The sequence below is a fragment of the Bos javanicus genome, chromosome 2 (assembly GCF_032452875.1).
Source record: "Bos javanicus breed banteng chromosome 2, ARS-OSU_banteng_1.0, whole genome shotgun sequence".
NCBI classification, from domain to species: domain Eukaryota; kingdom Metazoa; phylum Chordata; class Mammalia; order Artiodactyla; family Bovidae; genus Bos; species Bos javanicus.
This window is the reverse complement of record NC_083869.1, coordinates 77,128,730-77,143,057: the sequence shown is the minus strand read 5'-3', so window position 1 is coordinate 77,143,057 and position 14,328 is coordinate 77,128,730. Positions and strand designations below refer to the sequence as shown.

General features: G+C 37.7%; 1 pseudogene; it reads right to left on the bottom strand.

Annotated features, from left to right (window-relative positions):
- Positions 1-1,385: 1,385 nt before the first annotated feature.
- On the bottom strand, positions 1,386-2,851 carry LOC133261715 (dnaJ homolog subfamily A member 1-like; annotated as a pseudogene).
- Positions 2,852-14,328: the final 11,477 nt, after the last annotated feature.

The following is a 14,328-nucleotide window of genomic DNA, read 5'->3' as shown; positions in this document are numbered from 1 at the left end:
TGAAGGCAAAAGAAGAAGGGGATGACAGAGGATGAGATGGTTGGATGGCATCATCAACTCGATGGACATGAGTTTGTGTATACTCCGGGAGTTGGTAATGGACAGGGAGGCCTGGCATGCTGCAGTCCATGGGGTCGCAAAGAGTTGGACATGACTGAGTGACTGAAATGAATTGATTCCTAGTTTTTAAAGAAATATCCATACTGTTCTCTATAGTGGCTGTATCAATTTACATTCTTACCAACAGTAAAGCAGAGTTCCCTTTTCTCCACATCCTCTCTAACATCCTTTGTTTATAGATTTTTGATGATGGTCATTCTGACCAATATAAGGTGATAACCTCCTTTATTTTTAAGGGTCAAGCTATGGTGTAACAAAAGAATGGGATCTGGCCTTACCCTCAAACTATCCAGTTTAGCTGGTTATTTTTCTGGCTTGAGTGGAAAATGATTTGTATGTTACTTGAAATATATCATTCATGATTTTCCACTGTAAAAAGTGACAATAAGATAAAGTTTTGTTTATTCTTTTTTTTTTGCTTTGTAATCAATATATTAAAGAGACATTCATACATTTCAAGAATTGCTTAAATTCTGATACCAGCTTTAAGCTTGTGAACATATGACTTTAAACATACAATTAAAGCTATCCATCATAATTTGCTATACTACCAACATTAAATTACAGTTACTCTGGAGCATAAGTTAAATGGTTTAAGGTAAGCCTGTAACATACCTACAAAAACACCTTCCTATCTCATACATGCAAATTACTTCTCCATGTAAAGGTCTCATCACTCTAACCTCTAAGTTTCCCTGCTCCAGAAGTCACTACTCTAAGGCTTACTGTGGTCCAAAGGTGGGGGGGCAGGGGGCAAAAAAAGTAACCAGGACAAATAGCTATATATATTAATAAAAGATGGCACAGCAAAAGAAGGGAATGCAAGTCTACAAGTGCAAGCCCTCAAGAAGCAGCATATTATGATAAACCCCTTCTATACAAAGGTATCATTTCTATCACTGATACCACAGGCTAAATTAAATTATACAGCATGCCATCTTCAAGTAACAGTTGAGGCAATAGAATAAATGCAGAAGCATCACAATGAATCCCACTTACTACATACAGACCAACACCTCTCTACATTAATTTCTTTGTCTGACTGCCAGTTAAACAGTTTTAATTTCATAGCTTAACAATTAAAGGTCATACACTGAAGTCAATACATACACCTGGCATTTCAATCTAAGCTATTCCATATACATAGCTGAAATCAATTACAAAATATGGCCTAACAAATGCTAGGGGAAATTTTTTAAAGTCATTTTTACAAGTACTAAACTTATCTTGCACACTGAAGTCATCATACATACAGGGCAAAGTCAGAGCTTTTATATTTGAGTTTATTCTTCATTTAACTTTTAAACACTACTATAGTTGAATATTAAAACAAAAGCAAGTAGTGAGCATATGATTATAGTCCTTCACTCAATCGCTACTGCAAATAAAACACCAGCAGTGAGTGTTATTCACAGGCCCTACTAAGAGGTCTGACACTGAACACCACCCCGAGGATGATGTTCATCATCCTCATATGCTTCTCCATTGTAATGGCACCGTCTTTCCTGATTTGGATCAAAGTCCACTAATTCTACCTGGTCCATTTCATCAGTCTCTTCTACTTCCTTCCTCTCAGGCAGAAGTTTTTCCAGCAAAGAGAGTTTATCAGGAGAGAGAAAGCCATTCTCAGGAAAGTTTACCTTAAATTCAATGATTAGGCGACCCTTTTCGTATGGCCTACGATAAATTGGCATGCCTTCATTTAGCACACACTTGATATCTCCATGCTTGACAATTTGACCTGGATGAGAAGTGATGACTATGGTTCAGTTGTCAAGAGTAGATATTGGCTTCTGGAAGCCACACAACGCCTCAACCAGCTGTATGTCCATACACATGAAAAGGTCTTCTCCTCGTGGAGTAAAAACAGCATGGTCCTTCTGATCTAAAACAATGATGATATCTCCTGGCTCCAGTCCTGGTTCTTGGTCTCCTTCACCATGGAATGTTATCTTCTGGCCATCTTTCATGCCTTTGTCAATATGAACTTCTAGAATTTTCTTTTCTCGAACTATCTTCCTTCCATTGCAGCTTTTACATCTATCTTTTGGACTGATCCGCTCCCCATGGCCCTGGCACTCCATGCAGACAGACTGAATTTGCTGAACCATTCCAGGTCCTATCTGATGAATTCTTATTTGCATTCCAGTACCTTGGCAATTGGGACAGCATTCTACCACTCCTTTTTTACCACCTCGGCCTTCACATTTGTCACAAATCACACTCTTTTGCATTGATAGTTTTCTTGTTGCACCATTATATAAATCTTCTAAAGTTACTGTAAGTTGATGGACAACGTTTTTACCCCTCCTCTCTCTCTGCATCCTGCCTCCTCCTCCGAAAAACATATCAAAGATGTCCATGGGGGAGCCAAAACCACCACCTGCTCCACCTTCTTTAATTGCTTGTTCTCCTCCTTTGTCATATAACTCCCTTTTCTTTGCATCAGAGAGCACTTCGTAAGCTTGAGAAATCTGTTTAAACTTCTCGCCTTCATTTGGATTCTTATCAGGGTGGTACTTCAAGGCCAGTTTCCTGTAAGCCTTTTTCAATTCTTCTGGGGTGGCATTGGGTTTCACCCCCAAAACATCATAGTAAGTGGTTTCTTTCACCATTTTCTACAGCCGGTGAGAGGGCCGATGCCGGTGTGGGGGAGCGGGAAGGAGCGCGTTGCTGTGCGCAGCTCGGGCAGCCGCCGCTCCTCCACCTTTCACCGAGCGTTCTGGAAAGTTCCGGCTGTTTATTCTTGATTACTCGAAAGAAACACAGATTCCTGAAGGGTTGGAAGACTGTTCTCTTCATCTCCCTTTACCCTTCATATAAAAAAGATAACGACAACAAACAAAGTGCTTCATATTTCATTAAGTAATATTCAAAGTCTTCTCACTATTTCATTTGATCATACTTTCAACTTGTAATACAGTAGAAGAAAAGAGTTTGCAATATCCATTTCATAAAAAAAAATAAATAAAGATAAGTAAAAATTTGTGGTGGGAGTATATACCCAAGCCTGCACCCAAGCTTCTTGCAAGTCCACAGGGGTTCGTGCTCAGGGCAGCAGGCAGGGCTCAGAGGGGAGGGACCACCATTCTGAGTTAGAATGCAAAGTCATGTGGGGAGCTGCTAAAGTTGCTGGCAATGCTCCTCAGGTCTGGAAGTGGCTGTAATGGAGGAGGAGGAAGAGCAGCAAGAAGTGGGTGGGGCCCTCAGAGGAGGACAAGGTGGTTCCTAGATCATCTAGTTACTGAAGTGATCCAACAGCACAGTTCAAAAGCATCAATTCTGAAAACATAGAGAGAATCAAATAAAAAAATTTAGAAATGAAAGAGATGTTACAATGCTTACTGAGAAATGCAAAGATTCATGAGATTATTATAAAATATTATATGCCAACAAATTGAATCACCTATAAGAAATGGATATATTTCCATAAATTTACAACAAGACTGAACAAGGAAGAAACAGAAAATCTGAAGAGAATAATAACATGTAAGGAGTTTGATTCAGTAATCAAAAACTTTCTAGAAAAGAAAAGGCTCAGATCTGATAGTTTTACTGGTGAAATGTATTAAACATTTAAAGAGGAATTAATATCAGTCTTTCTAAACTTCCAAAAACTGAAAATGGAACCAGTCCAAAATCACTTTACAAGACCAAATTCACTCTGAAACCAAAGTCAGACAGGACACTACCAAAAAAAAAAAAATCACAGATCAATATCTATGGTGAATATAAATACAAAAATCTTCACCAAAATACTAGAAAACCCACTTCCACTAAAAGGATTATATATCATGATCAAGTGGCATTTATCCATTAGATGCAATGATGATTCAAATCTGTAAATCAATGCAATACACCATGTTAGCAAAATGAGGGTAAAATTATATGATTATCTCAATAGATGTAAAAAGAAAAGCATTTGATGAAATTCAACATCATGATTAAAATTTTCAAGGAATCACATATAGAAGGAATACACCTCAACATAGTAAAGGCCACAATGACAAGCCCACCACAAACTTTATGCTCAATGATGAGGAACTGAAAGCTTTTTCTCTAAGTTCAAAAAGAAGACAAAGGTGCCCATTCTTATTATTTCTATTCAACATAGTACTGGAATTCCTAGCTAGAGCAATTAAGAAAAAAAGAAAAAAATCCAACTCAGAAAGGAAGTGGTAAAATTGTCTATATTTACAGATTACATGGTATATAGAGAAGATACTTCATAGAACTGATGAACAAATTCCACAAAGTTTCAGGATACAAATTCAGTATATAAAAATAAGTTGCATTTCCATATACTGGCAATGTATTCAGTTCAGTTCAGTTCAGTCTCTTAGTCATGTCCGACTCTTTGCAAGCCCATGAATTGCAGCACACCAGGCCTCCCTGTCCATTACCAACTCCCAGAGTTCACTCAAACTCACGTCCATTGAGTCGGTGATTCCATCCAGCCATCTCATCCTCTGTCATCCCCTTCTCCTCCTGCCCTCAATCCCTCCCAGCATCAGAGTCTTTTCCAATGAGTCAACTCTTCACATGAGGTGGCCAAAGTATTGCAGTTTCAGCTTTACCATCATCCTTCCAAAAAACACCCAGGACTGATCTTTAGAATGGACTGGTTAGATCTCCTTGCAGTCAAAGTAACCCTCAAGAGTCTTCTCCAACACCACAGTTCAAAAACATCAATTCTTTGGCGCTCAGCTTTCTTCACAGTCCAACTCTCACATCCATACATGACTACTGGAAAAACTATAGCCTTGACTAGACAGACCTTTGTTGGGAAAGTAATGTCTCTGCTTTTGAATATACCATCTAGGTTGGTCATAACTTTCCTTCCAAGGAGTAAGAGTCTTTTAATTTCATGGCTGCAATCACCATCTGCAGTGATTTTGGAGCCCAAAAAAATTAAGTCTGACATAGTTTCCAGTGTTTCCCCATTTATTTCCCATGAAGTGATGGGATCAGATGCCATGATTAGCAGAAACATAAATTTTAAAAGTAATCCCATTTATAATAAAATCAAAAAGTTAAATATCTAGGAATAAATTTAATCAAGGGGATAAAAGACCTGTATACTTTAACCAAGCCCAATCTTTAAGAAATTTAAAGCATAGATAAATGGAAAGATATTTCATTTTCATGGATTGGAAGAATTAATATTTTAAAAATATTATCAATACTGACAAAGCAATCCATAACTTTACCATAATCCCCACCAAAATTCCACTGATATTTTTCTCATAAGTAGGAAAAAAAAAAAAAAAAAAGCTGGGCTTCCCTTGTGGCTCAGCTGGTAAAGACTCCACCTATAATGCGGGAGACCTGAGTTTGATCCCTATGTTGGGAAGATCCCCTGGAGAAGGGAAAGGCTACCCACTCCAGTATTGTGGCCTGGTGAATTCTATGGACTGTATAGTCCATGGGGTCACAAAGAGTTGGACACAACTGAGCAACTTTCACTAGTAGCAATAGGAAAAAAAAAAAAAGCTATTTTAATATTCATATGAAACCATAAAAGGCACTGAATAGCAAAAGCAACCCTGAGAAAGAACAACAAAGTTGAAGGCAACTCATTCTCTGATTTTATACTACATTACAAAGCTATAGTAATAAAACCAATATGGTATGGTCATAAAAACAGACATGTGGACATATGGAACTGAATAGAGAGCTCAGATATAATCCAGCCTGTATAGTTAACTAACTTTGACAAGAGTGCTGAGGACAAAAAATGCAGAAGGAATAGTCTCTTCAATAAATGGTGTTGTGAAAACTGGATACACATATGCAAAAAATAAAACTAGACCCCAATTTTATATCACCCACAAAAATTAACTTGAAGTGGACTAAAAACTTGACTGGAAGATCTAAAGCCATAAAATTCCTGAAGGAACACATAGAAAAGGGGTTCATTGACATTCGTTTCGGCACAGATGTTTTGGAAATGGTATTAAAAGAGCAAGAAAGAAAGGAAAAAAAAGTCAGCAAGTAGAATGACATTAAACCAAAAAGCTTCTGCACAGGAAGGAAATGATCAACAAAGTGAATAACAAGCTAAAGAATGAAAAATATATTCAAGTCATATATTAGCTAAGAGATTAATATTAAAATATGTAAGAAATTCACACAACTCAAGAGCAAAAACAAGTAAACATGATTTTAAAACATTTAAAAGATTTGAATAGAGGTTTTTCCAAAGAAGACGTATATACAGGGTATGAAAAGGTGCTCAACATTAACTATCAGGGAAGTTCAAATCAAATAGAATGGCTTTTATCTGAAACACAAGAGATAGTAAGTGGTATAGAGAAAAGGGAAGCGTTTTGCCCCATTGATGGAAATATAAATTACTTTGGCCATGATGGAAAACAGGGGGGAAAATAAAATAGAATCCCATATGATCCAATAATCCCACTTCTAGGTATAAATTCAAATTAGATGAAATCAACATTTTGAAGGAATATCAGAACTCCCATATTTATTGCAGCATTATTCACAAAGACATGGAAACTACTCGTTTGTCAATGAACAAATTGATAAAGAATATATGATATATAAATATGTATATCCATACATCACTGACTCAATGGACTTGAGTTTGAGTAAACTCTGCGAGTTGGTGATGGACAGGGAGGCCTGGCATGCTGCGATTCATGGGGTATCAAAGAGTTGGGCACAACTGAGCGACTGAACTGAACTGACCCATAAACATATGCATGTTTTCAGTGACTATTTTTTAGTCATGAGAAAGAAGGAAATGCTGACATTTTTAACAACATGGATCAACCTAGAAGATGTTATGCTAACTGAAATTAGTTAGATAGGAAAAAAAAAAAAAACGAATACTGTGATATACATGTGAAATGTAAAAAAAAAAATTAATTTAAAAAGTTAAATTCATAGAAACAGAATAAAATGATAATTACCAGGAGCTGGGGGATGGAGGAGATGGGGAGAGATTGGTCAAAGGGTACAATTGTTCAATTATAAGATGGATGAGCTCTGGGGATCTAATGTATAGCATGGGGACCAAAGTCAAGAATACTATGTTTTGGCTTGAAATTTGCTAAGACAGTAGATATTAAATATTCTCACCACATATACACACACAAAAAAATAACTAAGTGAGGTGAAGAATGTGTTAATTAACCTGAATTATGATAATTATTTCACAAAGTATATGTATGTTAATTCATCAAATTTTAAGATATATATACACATATACATACACATTTTCCTATCAATTTTAGCTCAATAAAATTGAGAAAATTTTTAAATACATTAATAAAAATAGGAATATGGGCATGAGCTAGACAGACTAAATTTTTTATTTCATTTTTACCGTTTATATCCTTGAAGGATAATAAACAAATAAAAGAAGAAATATGCAATATAATCTCAAATGAAAATAGGTGTTTTTCCAGAAAATAAAGCAGGAAAAGAAGTGGGAAACTGACTGAGGGATGAATGAAAACATTATTTTTTTACACATGGGGTCAAAGATCTTTGAGGAGACATTTTTAGAAGCATTTGAGTAAATATGAACAGAGCCTTTCTTAGCTGGCATTTTAGTAATTGTTGCAGTAAGTACAAAGGCCCTAGAGCCTGAAGAAGCAATTAGCCTGTCATATTTGAGAAAGAACAAGAAAATTGGAATAGCTGGAGTGGAACAGGAAGTCTAGACCATGTAGAATTTTAATGGCCTAGGTAAGGATTAAGCTTTAATTATATATGTGAGATAAACCATTGAAGATTCTGAAATGTGGAGAGATATGATCTTATTTAAAATTAAAATATATCATTCAGAAGTAGAAACAGGGAGAGCCATTGGGAGCTCTTTAAATAAGAGATGATACTGTTCAATAGTGGGCATTCATGAAACAGTGGAAAACAGCACATTTAGATGTAATAAAGGAAGAAGAGACCAAATCCATTGATCAGTTCAACTTGTGGTCTGGCAGAAATGAGAAAACCAAAAATAGTTCATTCATGTTTTAGTTTTCTTTTTGTTTTGCCTGAGCAACTGGGAAAATGATGTGTCTAATAAATTACCTTGGAAAAAAATGGGAGAGAGTAGATCTTTGGAGTTAGTGAGATAAAAAATTCTTTTGGGTTCACAGTTTGAATTGACTCTTAGCTGTGCAAATAAGAATGTAGAGCAGGCAGAGGAATATGCCATATTTTGTTAATTCCAATGCTCATTTTTCTTTCACATTTTAATATTGTAAAATAGGAATGCCTCACCCAATTGACAGGAAGCCAGGTGGTGGTCATGATGTACTTGTCATTGTCAGATCATGTACAAATTTAGTGGTCAATCTATTAATATTTTTCGGACTTCCATTGAGGGCTATGCAGTGTTAGTCCTTTGCTACATAAATGCCATTCTTTTAGTCACAGAAATGTTTGAAACTATCTAACATATAAGTCGGAGAAGGCAATGGCACCCCACTCCAGTACTCTTGCCTGGAAAATCCCATGGACGGAGGAGCCTGGTAGGCTGCAGTCCTTGGTGTCGCTAAGAGTCGGGGACGACTGAGAGACTTCATTTTCACTTTTCACTTTCATGCATTGGAGAAGGAAATGGCAACCCACTCCTGTATTCTTGACTGGAGAATCCCAGGGATGGAGGAGCCTGGTGGGCTGCCATCCGTGGGGTCGCACAGAGTCGGACATGACTGAAGTGACTTAGCAGCAGCAGCAGCAGCAGCATATAAGTAGCATTTAAGACATAGACCTCTATGAGATTCCCAAAACGAAGTTGCTAAGTAGAGGGGCTATGAGTTTCAGCCAGAGTGAGATTGGCTTTAAAAAGAAGCACGAACAATGCTGCTTCAGCTGCATCAAGAACTTTCTTTGCATTGAGTAGAGGAGAGGTCATCTGCCTTTGCTAAGGATAGCCAAAACGATCTAAAAGGCAAAGGACCACACACTAAAGTATTTCAGGCCTCCAATACTCTCCTCTGTCAAGTGCATCTACACCACATACCTTTCCATAATGTTCAGGACACTACAGGGACCATGCAAAGTGAGATGCCAGGGCAGTTTGAATGATTCAAGAGTCTACCCGAATAAGATGTTAAGGTTGCTTTCCATCAGTTCGCTGTCAGCAACATTTTCTCCACTATGTGCCAGTGTGTCTCTGAGCACCACGCCCACCAGCATCCAATTTATTAACATCAGTAAAAAGCCCTGCTGGAGGAGAAACCATGAGTTCCACTCCACAGAGCTTGTTGTATACCAATAGCTTGTATATCAGGACAGTTTGGAATGCACTTGGTGACCTGAGTCTCCTGGTGTGACTTTCTTCAGGGTATGCTGTCTGCCCCAGCACCACCAGGCATTCCCTGAAGCCACCAACTGTTGTGCTTCAGAGGAATCCTTGAAAGCCTGGGGCCTAGGAGGAGATGTCAATATCATACATCTGCAGAGAATTAGAAAATATGAGAGAACTTTACTGGGATTTGCTAAGCAGAGGTTTTAGGATTTCTTTTCTTTCTTTATCAACTTCAGATATTTGCTGTATGTATGTTTCTGTTGATTACTGTCAACTCAATTCAGTAGATACTTGAGGAATGCCTACATTTCAGGTATGGCCTTAGTCTTGAGGAACTCAGAACCTAACAACAGAATCTATACACAAGTGATTGTCTCAGGAGAACTGAATTGGGAGAGACAACTTTAGAGTTCCCCAGTGGAATGAATCAACAACTGTCTCAACATCAAGTTGGTAGTCTAGAATACTGATTTTATATACACACACACACACACACACACACACACACACACACACATATATATATATATCAGATCAGTCACTCAGTTGTGTCTGACTCTTTGCGACCCCATGAATCGCAGGGCACCCTGTACAACAGCAACTTCCGGAGTTCACTCAGATTCATGTCCATCGAGTCAGTGATGCCATCCAGCCATCTCATCCTCTGTCGTCGCCTTCTCCTCTTGCCCAAAATACCTCCCAGCATTAGAGTCTTTTACAATGAGTCAACTCTTCGCATGAGGTGACCAAAGTACTGGAGTTTTAGCTTTAGCACCATTTCTTCCAAAGAAATCCCAGGGCTGATCTCCTTCAGAATGGACTGGTTGGATCTCCTTGCAGTCCAAGAGACTCTCAAGAGTCTTCTCCAACACCACAGTTCAAAAGCATCAATTCTTCGGCGCTCAGCCTTCTTCACAGTCCAACTCTCACATCCATACATGACCACAGGAAAAACCATAGCCTGGACTAGACGGACCTTTGTTGGCAAAGTGATGTCTCTGCTTTTGAATATGCTATCTAGGTTGGTCATAACTTTCCTTCCAAGGAGTAAGCATCTTTTAATTTCATGGCTGCAGTCACCATCTGCAGTGATATTGGAGCCCAGAAAAATAAAGTCTGACACTGTTTCCACTGTTTCCCCATTCATTTCCCATGAAGTGATGGGACAGGATGCCATGATCTTCGTTTTCTGAATGTTGAGCCTTAAGCCAACTTTTTCACTCTCCACTTTCACTTTCATCAAGAGGCTTTTTCGTTCCTCTTCACTTTCTGCCATAAGAGTGGTGTCATCTGCATATCTGAGGTTATTGATATTTCTCCCTGCAATCTTGATTCCAGCTTGTGTTTCTTCCAGTCCAGCGTTTCTCATGATGTACTCTACATGTAAGTTAAATAAACAGGGTGACAATATACAGCCTTGATGTACTGCTTACCTATTTGGAACCAGTCTGTTGTTCCATGTCCAGTTCTAACTGTTGCTTCCTGACCTGCATATAAATTTCTCAAGAGGCAGATCAGGTGGTCTGGTATTCCCATCTCCTTCAGAATTTTCCACAGTTTATTGTGATCCACACAGTCAAAGGCTTTGGCATAGTCAATAAAGCAGAAATAGATGTTTTTCTGGAACTCTCTCACTTTTTCCACGTTTCAGCGGATGTTGGAAATTTGATCTCTGGTTCCTCTGCCTTTTCTAAAACCAGCTTGAACATCAGGAATTTCACAGTTCACATATTGCTGAAGCCTAGCTTGGAGAATTTTGAGCATTACTTTACTAGCGTGTGAGATGGGTGCAATTGTGTGGTAGCTTGAGCATTCTTTGGCATTGCCTCTTTTTGGGATTGGAATGAAAACTGACCTTTTCCAGTCCTGTGGCCACTGCTGAGTTTTCCAAATTTGCTGGCATATTGAGTGCAGCACTTTCACAGCATCATCTTTCAGGATTTGGAATACCTCAACTGGAATTCTATCACCTCCACTAGCTTTGTTCATAGTGATGCTTTCTAAGACCCACTTGACCCCACAGTCCAGGATGTCTGGCTCTAGATCAGTGATCACACCATCGTGATTATCTGGGTCTTGAAGATCTTTTTTGTACAGTTCTTCTGTGTATTCTTGCCATCTCTTCTTAATATCTTCTTCTTCTGTTAGGTCCATACCATTTTTGTCCCTTATCGAGCCCATCTTTGCATGAAATGTTCCCTTGGTATCTGTAATTTTCTGAAGAGATCTCTGGTCTCCCATTTTGTTGTTTTCCTCTATTTCTTTGCATTGATCGTTGAAGAAGGCTTTCTTATCTCTTCTTGCTATTCTTTGGAACTCTGCATTCAGATGTTTTTATCTTTCCTTTTCTCCTTTGCTTTTCACTTCTCTTCTTTTCACAGCTATTTGTAAGGCCTCCCCAGACAGCCATTTTGCTTTTTTTCATTTCTTTTCCATGGGGATGGTCTTGATCCCTGTCTCCTGTACAATGTCATGAACCTCATTCCATAGTTCATCAGGCACTCTATCTATCAGATCTAGGCCCTTAAATCTATTTCTCACTTCTACTGTATAATCATAAGGGATTTGATTTAGGCCATACCTGAATGGTCTAGTGGTTTTCCCTAATTTCTTCAATTTAAGTCTGAATTTGGCAATAAGGAGTTCATGATCTGAGCCACGGTCAGCTCCTGGTCTTGTTTTTGTTGACTGTATAGAGCTTCTGCATCTGTATATGAGACAGCAGAAGAGACACTGTTGTATAGAACAGTCTTTTGGACTCTGTGGGAGAGGGAGAGGGAGGGATGATTTGAGAGAATGACATTGAAACATGTGTAATATATATGAAACTAGTCACCAGTCCAGGTTCGATGCACAATACTGGATGCTTGGGGCTGGTGCAGTGGGACGACCCAGAGAGATGGTATGGGGAGGGAGGAGGGAGGAGGGTTCAGGATGGGGAACACATGTATACCTGTGGCGGATTCATTTTGATATATGGCAAAACTAATACAATATTGTAAAGTTAAAAAATAAAATAAAATTTAAAAAAAGATAAAAAAAGACTTCCTATAGACAAAAAAAGTAAAAATCATAAAAACACTTCTCAGAAAGTATGAAATGTGTGAATCTATTTTTCATTCCTGTCCATTCCTTGTTAGAGCATTCCCTGAATGGTTTGTGTTTACTGTTATTGTAAATGGAATTTTTAAAATTAAAACTTTAATAAGTAGCTATTTCCATATAGAAAGCTATTAATTTTCTCATTGGATTTGTAATACCCACTGTACTGAACTTTCTTATTTTTCTCTAATTAACTCATTGTGGTGGAATTTCTAAATAAAGAATCAAATCTTCCACAAGTAAAAAAAAAAAAAAGTAATATAATCAATCTGATTTTGGTGTTGACCATCTGGTGATGTCCATGTATAGAGTCTTCTCTTGTGTTGTTGGAAGAGGGTGTTTGTTATGACCAGTGCATTTTCTTGGCAAAACTCTATTAGTTTCTATTTGTTTCTTTAGGTAGATATATTCCTAAATATTTTATTCTTTTCATTGCAATGGTGAATGGAATTGTTTCCTTAATTTCTCTTTCTGTTTTCTCATTATTTGTGTATAGGAATGCAAGAGATTTCTGTGTGTTAATTTTATATCCTGCAACTTTACTATATTCATTGATTAGCTCTAGTAATTTTCTGGTGGAGTCTTTAGGGTTTTCTATGTAGAGGATCATGTCATCTGCAAACAGTGAGAGTTTTACTTATTCTTTTCCAATTTGGATTCCTTTTATTTCTTTTTCTGCTCTGATTGCTGTGGCCAAAACTTCCAAAACTATGTTGAATAGTAGTGGTGAGAGTGGGCACCCTTGTCTTGGTTCCTGACCTTAAGGGAAATGCTTTCAGTTTTTCACCATTGATGATAACGTTTGTTGTGGGTTTGTCATATATAGCTTTTATTATGTTGAGGTATGTTCCTTCTATTCCTGCTTTCTGGAGGGTTTTTATCATAAATGGATATTGAATTTTGTCAAAGGCTTTCTTTGCATCTATTGAGATAATCATATGGTTTTTATCTTTCAAGTTGTTAATGTGGTGTATTACGTTGATTGATTTGCACACATTGAAGAATCCTTGCATCCCTGGGATAAAGCCCACTTGGTCATGATGTATAATCTTTTTAATGTGTTGTTGGATTCTGTTTGCTAGAATTTTGTGAGAGTCTTTCCTGGTGTTTGGAAACTTCTCTCTTTTTTAAGACTCCCTTCCTGGGATGGATCTCCACCCCTACCTCGTTTGTCTCTCTTTTTATCTTTTTTATTTTGTCCTACCTCCTTTCGACAGCACTGGGCTACCTTTCTGGGTGCCTGATGTCCTCTGCCAGCATTCAGAAGTTGTTTTGTGGAATGTGCTCAGCGTTCAAATGTTCTTTTGTTGAATTTGTGGGGGAGAAAATGGTCTCCCTGCCCTATTCCCCCACCATATTAGGACCGCCCCCCCATGTATATATATATATATATATATATATATACACACACACACACACACATACATATAGTATTTCAAATTATTTTCCCATTTGTGTTATTAGAGAATATGAGACAGAGTTCTCTGTGCTATACAGTAGGTTCTTGTTGGTTATCTGTTTTGAATACAGTAATGTGAACATGTCTGCCCTAATTTGCCAGTTTGTCCTTCTCCTCCACCTTTCCCCTTTTGTTACCATACATTTGTTTTCTATGTCTGTGAGTCTATTTCTATTTTGTAAGTTCATTTGTGTCATACTTTAGATTCCACATACAGATGATATCATATGGTATTTGTCTTTCTTTGTCTGACATACTTCACTTAGTATAGTAATCTCTAGGTACATCTGTATTGCTGCAAATGACATTATTTCATTTTGTTATTTTTTATGACTGATTAATATTCCATATTTATCCAATTATC